The sequence below is a fragment of the Coturnix japonica genome, chromosome 2 (assembly GCF_054131305.1).
Source record: "Coturnix japonica strain WE chromosome 2, WE-NBRP24, whole genome shotgun sequence".
Taxonomy (NCBI): domain Eukaryota; kingdom Metazoa; phylum Chordata; class Aves; order Galliformes; family Phasianidae; genus Coturnix; species Coturnix japonica.
In genome coordinates this window covers 54,669,956-54,682,745 of record NC_140664.1, presented here as the reverse complement: position 1 = coordinate 54,682,745, position 12,790 = coordinate 54,669,956, and the positions used below count along the sequence as shown (strand labels likewise).

The window sequence follows — 12,790 nt, the reverse complement described above, 5'->3', positions numbered from 1 at the left end:
GTTCCAGTACATATGAGTCATTCTCAAAGCTCTTTACCTTTTCCACTGTCCAAATGCCCTATGTCTGTGATGCTCTCTGGCAGAACTAGAAGCCCGATAGCAGTGCTAAAAACACTCATAATAACATGTAGCAATTATATCAGTACTCTCAGGAGAAGAAGAGATGTTAAAGATGGACATTCACAGACACCAATAGCTGAAGCAAAGGACACTCAAATGATGCTGGTAACCACTGTGCCAATGTTGTATTTAAGTCACCAAAATGCTGAGGTATCACAGAATCATTAAGGTTGGAAGAGACCAGTAAGATTATCTAATCCAACCATGCTGGTGTGTGCTGCATGAAGTGCAGAAATGTGTTATACATCTAAAGCTATTGTTCTGACAGAACTTAATTCCAGTCTCTGCCATGAATGGTGTGTGGCCGTGTTGGACAACTTTGAATGGCTTAGGTTGGAGGGACCTTAAAGATGATCTAGTCCTCAGATGATCACCTCCCTACCATGGGCTGACCTCTGCCAGCTCAGCTGCCTAGGGCCCCTATCCAATGTGGCCTTGAGCACCTCCAGAGGTGGGGCACCACAGCACCACCCTCTGAGTGAAAAATTTCTTCCTCACATCTAATTTGAATTTCTCCCCTTGGTGTTTTAAAGCCATTACCTGTTGTCCTATCACTATCAGACTGTAAAAAGTCAGTCCTTCTCCTGCTTTTAAGCTCCCTTTAAGTACTGGAAGGCTGCAATGAGGTCTCTCCAGAGCCTTCTCTTCTCCAAGCTAAACAAGCCCATTTTTAGTGATGAAGAGCGGCAGTAAGAGCTCATTCAGAAAAACTGATGTGAAAATGTGCGCATATGTGACACATATGGCAATTATGAATATACCAGAGGTTACCAACCATGTGCTTTTACACCTCTGTCGTATGAGAGAAAATGGAAGCAGTGTTTGAATAAAAAGAACACTGGGATTTAATCCATTTCCTCCCACTGCACAAACATCTGTATTGGCAGTATTTAGCAAAATTACAATACGTTGTCCAAGATCCATGTTTAGCAGCAATGGCTGGAGAACCCTGCGACAGTGTGCTGATTGATATGTATTTATATTTTAAATTTAATCTTATTTTTTGACACAGGCATTGTAGCTGTGATCTGTGACCCAGCTGTATTATCTTAGAGATGGGGACGATTTTGGAAACATTGACTGAAGGGCGACTTGTGTGCATAGGAAGAAGGGGAATTTTTTATCACCTAATACTGAAATTGCCCTGACGTGCCTTGAATGGAGTATTTTTACCACAGGCTTCCGGGCTGCAAATGTAAATGGCACAGCCCAAACGTTTAGCTTAGAAGGGGAGTTTTAATGACGAATGGAGTGTGCAAGGCTGGGGAGAACTGTAGAGCCCAGAAAGTCAAGCAGACCAAAGCAAGATGATGAGGGCAATGAACACAGCAAGAAGAAGAAGAAAAAAGAAGCTAATTTCTCATATGTTCCTAAGTTGTTCTGAAAGTAATGCTTCCTATTTATTTCCATGTGAACTACCACAGATACAAAGAGCACAGTAACACCATTTAATAGTGCAAATTCTCAGCTACAAAACACTCTTCTTCTACACAGTCACTACCATTAGCTATTCATTTTCGCCTGTGATAAACAAGAACCTGTATGCTGTGGTAATAAACATCTGCACAACAGAGATGACCCGCTGCTTCACTTTCTTTGGCCACTCACTGCCTCACTGTGTTGACATCCACTGTTTGGTCTCCATAAATGTTCATCCAAGTGTCAATTAATGTCAATGGAGGAATTCAGTTCCACACTTAGGCTTCATACATGCTTCCACATCAGATGCCATTGTGTCAGACTGTCCCTCTGCTGACATCTGTCACACAGCAATAACATGTAATGGGATATCGGTGGGAAGGTTTAACTTCTACTGCCAAACCACCAACATCCACCTCTGATGTCATGGGTCCATGTAAGAAAACAGGATGCACTGTTTTCAGACCAGCCCTAGTACAAGTTGATGCCAACAGTATGAAGTATAATACCTATCATTGCATCCAGAGCATTTCAGGTGTCTAAATAAGAAGAGCTCAGAAGGGAGAAACCATATGAGTGAGGGCTGTGGTGGGAAGCTGTGCATGCTGCAAGTTGAGGGAAGGCCGGCTTCTAAAATATGGCTGCCTCAGAGCAGGGCTACCTGGAGGCCTGGTGCCAGGGTTTGTGCTTCAGCCTTTACTTCAGTAGGAGATTTCTAATTTCCCCAGCTATTATGGGACATCAGTGAGATTTTCTTCCTTAAATCTCAGCTATCCCATCAGATTTGGTTGAAATCAGCCCATGGGTTCAAAAGTGCTCAGTAGTGGACTGAGGGACAGAAAGATAGTGCAACATTGAAAGCTTTGTTTGCTGAGAAAACTGTGCCAAAGGTGATATTAAATCACAGAATCATAGAATGGCTTGTGTTGGAAGGGACCTCCAAGATCTAGTTCCAACTCCCAATAGTGCTATGGGGACTCATGTCACTGGGGGCTCAAGTAGAAAATTGGAAGAGGAAAAGGTGTTCTTTGGATTTATCAAGGCAAATTCCTAAGGTGAAGAAGGACATATTCATATAACTAACGATGTATCATAATACTACCACATAAAGGGGGAAAATAACTCTCCTCGGGCACAGAACATTCTTGGCTCTTTTATTTCCTAACTTTCCTAAATGTGTGACTACAGGTAAATAACTTTTCTAACATTTTATATGTGTGCGTGTGAAATGCATGTATCAAGCACAGCGACTGCTGAAGTGTGAATTTATTTTTAAATAGAACTGACTCCTTGTATTAGTACAGGCACCTTGAGAGTAGAAGCATTTCTGTATTATCATCATCTATCTCTTGAGGAAGAGACAGATATTTTTACCTTGACAATTGTGGCAGCAAGGTGGAGGCAGTTCTACAGTAATCTGAATATATTTCAGGTGTGCAGTTCATTTTTGTACCTAATGAATAACTGCATGCCCGAGTGGGTGGCTGGAAAATAAGAACCTCTTGGATTAGATGGAGAAGGTGAAATGTGTTACATTTCTGCACATAATGTATCTGCTAATATTCCAATACATACGATAAAGTCAGTGTTTAATTCCATTTTCAATGCACGTGATGGCAATCTGTTTTCTTCGAACACTGATTCCGGGGAAAAAAAATAAAAAATCCCTATATTTTAAAAACCAATATAGCTGTTTCAATGAATTAAGCCAGATATCAAATTATTTTCCAGTCACATTTCTCCTGTGGTCTCTGTGGGTCTGTAGGCAGAGATGTATAATCAGTCCAGGGTGAAATAGAAATTGGTGCAGGATGAAGGGACTCACAATGCAGCCACTTACTGACAGGGGGGCATAGGATTTCTTCTGCTCCAAGTGGCTTCTAACACCTTTGGTCTGCAGCTGCCCCACATGGTACTAAAGGCAAGCTACCAAATGCTTTGCTCACACGCAAAACTAGCAACAGATAATAATAAAACAACTAGGAGCACTGAGGCAAATAAAGGAGCGTGATACCGAGAGAGTGCAGCAGAAATGGCTTAGCAGCTGACAAGAATCTGGGACATGAGCCATGAGGAGTAACTTCAGTCTCATTCAGTGCAGAGATCTGCAGAGACTTCTTTCCTTAACCCTTTTTCCCCGTGGACAAGAAAATTGAATCCTTTAAAATCAACATTTTGCATTGCTAGAAGCTGTGCAGGAGGAAAAGAAACATCTCTTGGAAATCATGTGTACAATTCACAAATCTATTTGGCACTGACTTAGTTGTTTTATATTTCTCTTTCTTTTTTTTCCCCCTAGATAATTTTGATGCAAAATACAGAGCAGGATACCTGTATATCACTTCTGAGGAGGACTATGGCCCCAGAGCTCATAGCATTTCCTGACTACATACGGTTTCAGAACAGTTTAATTCAGTGTATGTCTACATTTCCACTGCATGTCCCTCAAATGGTAAGATCATCTCATTCAGCAATAATTAATTGTTTCATATTAATATTTTAAAAAATAATAATAAATCCAGAGAATTGCAATATTCTTTTCATTTGTAAAAAAAAGGCAACATTTTTAGTGAGGAAAAAGAGAGTATGACAATTAATTCAAGAGGCTGTTCATTTAAATAGCCTCTAAATGAAACATTTGAATTGTGTGAATAAATCTACATTCTGACGTTTGATATCTGAAGCATAGCTTGACACATCTTGGGCATGCTTGGGAGATAGATCCAGTTTTAAGTTTAAATTTCTGCAGTGAGTGAATCCTGGGAAAGAGACAGAGCAGAGGGAAACCAGAGATAGTGTTCCTTGGCTTTCAAGTCCCATGTGAGAAATTAATGGCATAGTAGCCTTAATAAATATTGCTGGTATCAGTGTGTGGTCCCTCTTACCAAGATAAACTCTCTCCAAAATAAACATACACATAGTTCTGAAATAAGTTTAAACATATTGCAATATGAATCTTAAATGTGTTTCTGTAGGGTAGTAGAACCCATGGTGAGGTAAAGGGGAGAGAAGAATTACAATATAAAGCAAGGTTAGTGCCTGGGAAAAAATGTGTATGACAGAGACCAACAGCCCTACTGAAGGCCTTCATGTTTTCATGTTGGCTTAGAGCATGCACTTTCTTATGTCATAGTTGCCTTGGTCACTGCAGAAATGTGCAAAATAGCTAAATTCTAATCCCAGGGGGGGAATGGTGATTTTTAAGCAGAGCTAGATTTAACGTTTTTCAAGACTACAGCTCATTCTTCTTTTATCTCAGACCTAGCCATGATCATACGGAAGTGTTACCTAAGAGAGGGACTGGTAAACTGATATTTGTAGATGAATCTGACTTATTTTGAATTTTTAGAGACGTGTGTGGGAAGGAGAAGGAAGATCTCTACATCATCCTTGCTTCCTATGATTGATACCCAGCTGCTACCATCTTTGAATCCTGATTTATGTTTTCAAGGTTGCCCATGAAAAAAAAAGAAAAAAAAAAAGAGACAGAAACTTGATTTTAAAATGACATGCCTGTCACGGTGAGGTTGCTCTTGAAATAAATTGCAAGTTCAGTGTATATTAGCATAAACCTCAGAATTTTCCCAGATATTCTGGAAAGGCAGGAACAAGAAATGGGTGCCTGGGGCCTGTCTTAGGCATCTGTTTGCCATATGTTTTTACTAAGAAAATGATATAAAATGTTAGAAAATCTGCAGAAGGTGGCACCAAACTAAAAATAGCACTTCCTGCATGGAGACTGGGCAGCTGGGGCTTCCTGGGCTCACAATGGAGTATAGCTAATGCCTTTGAGACACTGGTACTGTCCTCACAAAAGCCATATCTCATTCATGGATCTCCACTGGTCCAAGAATATGGAGAAAGACTACAGGCAGGCACAGGATAAAACAGAGACATCAACAAGTTAACAGTTAGAGATGTATGAGTGGAAGGTGTGAGGCAGGAAGAGAAACACAAGCTGAATGACACTTGGTGCAGAGTAGCTTGAGGAACCCCTAGGAAACAAAAACGTCAGTGCTGACTTATACAGATGCTGCCAGTGAGATAAAGATAAAATCTGTGTGCTCTTCTGGTTGGGGAACCACCATCTGAAAGAGCACAAGGAAAAGGTGAGAGGCTTCTGTGGAAATAAAATATAGACCAACAGACAGGAAACACTGCAGGAATCAGAATGTAAATGTATGCATATCTGCATATAAAACCTATACACAAACCTACTAAACCTATTCAAATCTACTAGACCTTTGTTCTTCAGAACACTAAACAATACAACACTAACTAATATTACCATGACTAGTGATATTTTTGTTCAGCTCTTCCTTTTGAGCTGGTAAAGCTGGAGTAACTCTGTCAAAGCTAATGGAGACAACAGTCAACACCATCCAGAAGATCAGATCTTTCCTGTTTGCACCCAACTTTTATCAAGATGGTGCATAAAAAGATAACTGTTGGTGGATGAAAGTACAGTAACTAATTGGGGATATGATGCAATAGCAGAATGTGTGTTGCATAAAATATAATTTTAGCTTTTTGCTTGTTTGTTTGCTTTTTCACACTGTTAGTTAGCCTGTCTTTTATTTCCCACGGTAGAATGGTTTTCAGTCCTCACCTCAAGATTGAGAAGGAACATGATACCTGTGCTTATGAGCTGTTTGACTGCATGCTGCTTGTGACATAGTTACTCTGCTCCACAGTTTTTTATTGGAGTTTGGATACAGAATTAGAACATTATTACTAATGATTAATGAACAGAACTTAGTCTCAATTATGCATCAATAGGCATGTTTGTATCTGAGAACTCAGATGAAAACAGACATTCTCAACACAGTCATGCCAATAAAAATCAGAGATTTTTAAATGAGACAGAGCTGGGGCTCTTCAGCCTGGAAAAGAGCAGCCTCTGAAGTGACCTGATAATGGCCTTTCAGTATCTACAAGAAAGAAGGGGGCAAACTCTTTAGGATGAGCTATGTTGATAGAACAAGGGAAAATGGTCTCAAGCTCAAAGAGATTAGATTTAGGTTGGATGTAAGGAAAAAATCTTCTACAGTGAGGGTGATGAGGCAATGGAACAGGTTGCCGAGTGGTGTGGTTGATGCCCCATCCCTGAAGACTTTCAAGGCAGGGCCTGATAAGGCCTTAGGCAACCTTATGTAGCTGTACATGTTCCTGTTCATTGCGGGGGAGCTGGTCTAGATGACCTTCAGAGCTCCTTTCCAACTCTTAAGGATTCTATGATTCTATCATTTTACAAATATGGTGATTCTCAACATGTGTAGAGAATTTGAATATAATTTCATAAATTTATTTTTGCACGTTGTGTCATATTCTGAATTTTGTCTTTGTAGCTGTCAAATTTAGAAACTCAGAAGTGTCTTTACCAAATCTGGCTTATCATAGAATCACAGAATGACCTGGGTTGGAAGGGACCTCAAGGATCATGAAGTTCCTACCCCCCTGCCTGGCAGAATGGCTTATACTTGTAGGTTGATCTATAAATTCTTAAAAAAATACAGTTCTCTCTCATTCAGAGCCAGAAAAAAGAATTCTCTGGCAATTTAGGCTGATCTTGTGCATAAAGATCATGAAAACTCATCCCTGAGCTAAGCCCCACAACTTCAGACTCACTGGAGCTGGCCTGGAGTCCTGGTGTGCCAGGTCCAGGTTAGGTTCTTTTATCCCACCAAGGTTTGCACCGCCCTGCAGTGGCTGGGACAAAACTGGCTACACAAGAATTTGTGATGGCCTATTGAGTTCTTGCTCTGAAGGCAGTTTTTAGTATTGTAGGATAGATGTTAATAAAAGGAAAAGAAGAAGATTAAAAAAGGGTTTTATTTTCAAAACCCGTGCTTCCTGAAATTTTATTTATCATTATTAATCGCATCTGAAGCATACAATGCTATGCTCATTGACTCCTAAGTGAGAATTCTCATTATGCGTCCAGATTTAGCATGTGACTAAGAGGTCTATATTTTCCAGGTTCATCTTTCTATTCTTTCCTGATGCTTGGAGTAAGTTGGCAATTCAAAGGTCCTTTCCATGATATTTGTTTCCCACTAGGCTGCTTGATCTGTACATGTGTAATTGTGACTGACTCTTCATCACAGTCTTCATTCTTGATGCCAGGCTTTCTGTTCCATCTACAACATTTTGTTGGGGAAGCTTATCCTCCTGCTTGATTCTGAAATCAGAAGAGAAGTAATATTGAACCCATCTGTCTTTTCTGAGCCTTTCTTCAAAACTGTGATGATACCTGTTTGTAGTAACGGAGACATTTGGTGTAGCATTTTTTTTTTCACTGTAGTTTGTTTCTTGTTCCTTCTAGCTGTGATGCCCACTGAGCTTTTCATATTGCTGTGTTCAGCAAAATGTTTTCTACATTTGCAGCTTACTGCCATTATCCTTTCTTTGCATTCTTTGTATTTTGATTGATGGCATTTGACTAACATTTCTGCATCTTCTGTGTTTCACACGTTCTTTCTTCCCCAGCATGAATTCTTTCCTACTTGTAGATTTGTGGCACTTTATTTTTTTTATTTATTTTATTTTTTTATATACCCAGTAGAATGTTCTTGAACAATTTCCAGTTCCTATTAATATTTCCCACATTAAATTGATGTTCCTGGCTTCTTACGGCAACAGGGTTTTTTTTTATGCTTGGACAAATTGTCCCTTTCTAACTGGTATCACATTCAGTGTGCATGAGGTAAATGCAAGTGTGTCATGATTGCTGGTAGCCAAATAAGGCAGGTCTGCACTGCTTGAGTGAGGTCCGGTGACTAACGTGTCTGCAATAAAAAGTATTATTTATTGTTTCTAGAAATGCTATAAAAATGGGGTGGCATCCTCTCTAGCAGTGGTCTCCAAAGCAGGGTGTGCTCACTCCAGGGAACACACAAGATGATCCATGGGGGTGCAGGAAGAAACTGTCAGAATTTCAGTAGCTCTTGGGTATGTTTTATAAGTAAGTGAAAATGCATATATTGGGGGTGCATGTTCAAAGGCTTTTTACTGACGTGTTGCACGATCCAAAAGGTTTGGAGATGCCTGCTAAGTGTATTTTTAGGCTCTATATGCTTCATTCCCACTTTGTCTTGACCACTGGCAGGCAGGACACTGGGGCAGATTGACTCTCACTAGGAACTAGCACACGAGTCCTTACGTGGTTGTGATGCACAAAATATAACCTGCTTTGGTGACTGATAACTGTCTGCAGCTTTCTAACCATGCACAGACATTGATTAAAGAATGTGCTCCTCCTCCCCATTCTATCCTTATGGCATTGCAGTCTTCTAAATGCTCAGGTCATATGAATCATTCTTCAATTAATGAGTATAGAAGTATAGATAACAAAACTTCTATGATCTATTTTTTTTTAACCACCTGTGCAGACTGCAAACACAATACATTTACTGCAGCATCCTTTGCTTTATACATTATGCCATGCTGGACAGAAAACCACAGACTTGGATAGGTTGGATTGACAGCTCTTCATAGCAGATGGGGCTGAAATCTGAGATCCGAAGCAGTGGCCCACCTCCCAGAGTTCTTACGGTTTAGAGGTTTCTAAGTCTAAAATTATTGCCTACATTAATATAATACTATTTTCTAGGCTGTTAATTTAGGGCAGCCTGCTAGAAATGCTGCCCATTGCAGCCTCACATGTCTGTCTTCAAGCACGGAATGGGCAGCTGCTTTTGGAAGAATTACTTTCTAGATCATCTTAGATCTACAAACGTGATAGGTTTTGCAGCCCTGGTTGAGTCTGATCAGAGCTGACATCCTTGTGCCTCTGTGAGAGCTGTGGGAAGGATGTGCTAAATATGTCAGGTTAGAGTCTCCCCAAGCAATTTGACAAGTTAGGCTGAGTGCACCATTTTGGACAAGTGTGCTGACTCATGACATAAGAGAGGAAGGATATTTATTTTTAAGGAGTAGGCTAGTATGGTGGGATCCAGACTCACTTCTCAACTCTTCCCAAGTTTCCATGTGACAGAAAACCACTGAATACCTCTGTGCGTAGACATTCTCTTCATACAGCACTTATAACACTGTTTTCCGTTGTGCTGCTTCATCAATTTTAAATGCCTTTGGGAGAGGGAGTGTCTCTAGTTATATGTGTAAAGAGGACCTGGCGCAACAGGCCCCTTATTTCCACAGGGAAATCATCAGGCTACTCTCATGCAAACGCTGCATGGCAGTAACGGTCATAGGGATACCTGGTGATCTTTTCCTCCCAGCCGACGTTTAGGGGTATGCTGCAGTTCTAAAAATTATCCTGACAACAAATGGGAAAATTAGTGTGCACGATAAGTGCTGTTAACCAGTAAAGAGAGGGCTGGAAGAACAGGTTAGTTTTAAACCAAACAAGGTTCTTGCTTTGTTCCACCTCCCATCCCCAAAGTCACTGCTGCTGGCCTGAGGCAGGAACACACTGCAGGGGGAAGCAGCAGATACCCAGAGTGACTCCTGGCAGAAGATTTGCTCTATACCAGCTAGGAATGCTTGTGAAGCTGCAGTCCAAATGGCTAGAATCATAGAATCAAGCCATGGAGTCATAGAATCACAGAAGGACCCTCAAAGCCCACCCATCCCCACCCCATGCCATGGGCAGGGCTGCCCCCTGCAGCTTAGCTGCCCAGGGCCCCATCCAACCTGGCCTTGAGCACCTCCAGGGATGGAGCACCACAGCTTCTCTGGGCAGCTGTGCCAGCGCCTCACCGCCCTCTGAATAATTAATTTCTTATATTAATTTCCCCTATTTTAGTTTAAAGCCATCTTCCCCTTGTCCTATCACTATCTGTCCATATAAAAAGTCAGTCTCCTCCTTTACAATTCCCTTCAGATACTGGAAAGCCACAATGTGGTCTCCCTGGAGCCTTCTCTTCTACAGGGGATGTGATTCTCTGAGTAGTGGATCCTGGCTCTCATTCCAAAAGGCTATACTGCGTCAGCTTGCCTTGCTGCTGGAAATGCTTTCCCTTGTGCTTCTCTCAATAGATCAGTTTAAAACACAGCATCCATAGCTATGAAAAACTTGAACCCTGATTTATTCCCCAGCTCCTTATTTTCAAAGAGACAGCTATCCACAGGACCTTCCTTTAAAAATGAGATGAAAAGCAGATGTATGTGCTGAGCATTGCAGAGCCCTGGATGACAGGAGGAAAACTTCATGCAAGCTCAGGGGGGAATTTCTTGACTGTTGCCTAGTTCACAAAAGTTATGAAAAACACTGTTATGAGTTTGATGACGTTTTTTGAAATTAAAGGGGATAGGGAACAAAATGAAACCATGAAAACAATTGCAAAAGCTGGAGGGCTCTGGGTTCAAATTTCTCCCAAGTGTGTGTTATGTTTTTAAAACAGAGCCTTTTAGTCAATGGCAGCAGCGTGTGTTTTCATAAATTGTGCAAGCTGGCACAGTTTGGTCTTTCCTCAAAGAGAAAGAGGCATAGTGTAGCCTTGAGAGCCAAAAGCTTTTTTCAGTAAAGGCCTTCTTACTTGTTCCTGTAAGCTCATCCTGCCAGTTGTTGGAATATGAGATTTCTTACAGCAGTCTTCATTTCTGAATTAGGGCAATAGTGGCATATTATTTTCTCTAACCTGGTTTTATTTTGATTTCTTTTTGCTGAGAGAGTGGTCTGGGATTTATTCTCAAGTCAGCCTCAGAATGGGAATTTTGAGTTTGCTCAGTGATATTCCATTGACTAAGCAGCCATATAGGTTTCTCAGAAAGTCTGTGGACCATCCATTGGATGGTCACAGCCAGAGGGTTGTTGTCAGCATCTCTGTGTAGAAGAGGAAAATGATGATAAGTGTTGTTCCCTGGGGGTTAGTCTTGGAACTCATGTTCTTCAATATCTTTATCAATAACACAGTGGGATTGACTGTACCTTCAGCAGCTTTGCATGTGACACCAAGCTGAGTAGTGTAGTTGACACAATAAAAGGAAGGGATGTCGTCCAGAGGGACCTGGACAGGTTTGAAAAGTGGGCCCAAATGAATCATATGAGGTTCATCAATGCCAAGTGCAAGGTGTGGTGTGTGCTTGGGTTGAGACAGTCCCAGATATGTGTAAAGGCTGGGAGAGGGACTCATTGAGCAGCCCTGTGGGGAAGGACTTGGGATTCCTGGTAGACAGTAAGCTGAGCATGATCCAGCTGTGTGCTCTTACAGTCCAGAAGGCAAAATGTATCCTGAGCTGCATAAAAAGAATGGGTGGCCAGCATGTAGTACTGTACTCTTTTAAGTCCCCATCTGGAGTACTGCATTCAGGCCTGGAGCCCTCAGCACAAGAAGGATAAGGAGCTGCTGGAGCAAGTCCAGATGAAGGCCATTAAGATGGTGAAGGAGTTGGAGCACCTCTCCTATGAAGAAAGGCTTAGAGAGCTGGAACTGTTAGGCCTGAGGAAGCCCTCATTGTGGCCTTGCAGTACTTGAAGGGAGCTTATAAACAGGAGGGAGACTGACTTTTTACATGGGCAGATAGTGATAGGACAAGGTGAAATGGTTTTAAACTAAAACAGGGGAAATTAAGGTTAGATGTGAGGAAGAAATTAATTACTCAGAGGTTGGTGAGGCACTGGCACAGCTGCCCAGAGAAGCTGTGGTGCCCCATCCCTGGAGGTGCTCAAGGCCAGGTTGGATGGGGCCCTGGGCAGCTGAGCTGCAGGGGGGCAGCCCTGCCCATGGCACGGGGTGGGGATGTGTGGGCTTTTAAGTCTCTTCCAGCCCACACTGTTCCATGATTCTAAGATTCGTTGCTAACACAAAGTTTTCTCTAGGCTTGTGAGTTAAGTCAAGGCCTTAACTCAAGTGGATGACTATGGTATACAACTAGTATTCTCCACATAGTAAACTGAATGTCTGTGAATGTTCACAATCTGCTTGAATTAAAATGAATGATCTTGAATGATCACAGTGTAGGTGGGCAGAAGGCTTGTTCTCCACTTGAAGCAAGGTTTGGCATCTGCCTTTAGAAGTATCTGGCAACACGCTTATGTGTGAATGTGCAGCTGTGCATTGGTGCCTCTATTTGCTGCTTCTGCACACACTGGTACAGAAACCAAGTGGTTGTACTGAAACCTGGATTCATTTGAAGTGTAAGAGCTTGAGCTTAGCAGAAATGCACTGCAGTTGTTTCTTATCTGGATAGGTGCAAATGAGCAGATGTAAACAGCAGAGACTGGTAAATCAGGTAAGGCGTTAAGTCAGACTTGAGGACATGAGGAAGCACTGTAAATGTACTGAGG

General features: G+C 41.6%; 1 long non-coding RNA gene across 2 annotated transcripts in view; it reads left to right on the top strand.

The window, feature by feature from the left end:
• Positions 1-12,790, top strand: part of LOC146761816 (uncharacterized) — a 24,109-nt gene that overhangs the window by 7,752 nt on the left and 3,567 nt on the right. For both annotated transcript variants that reach the window (XR_014943452.1, XR_014943451.1), the window contains exon 3: positions 3,839-3,991. This is a non-coding gene — a long non-coding RNA (uncharacterized LOC146761816). The remainder of the gene's footprint in view (positions 1-3,838; positions 3,992-12,790) is intronic.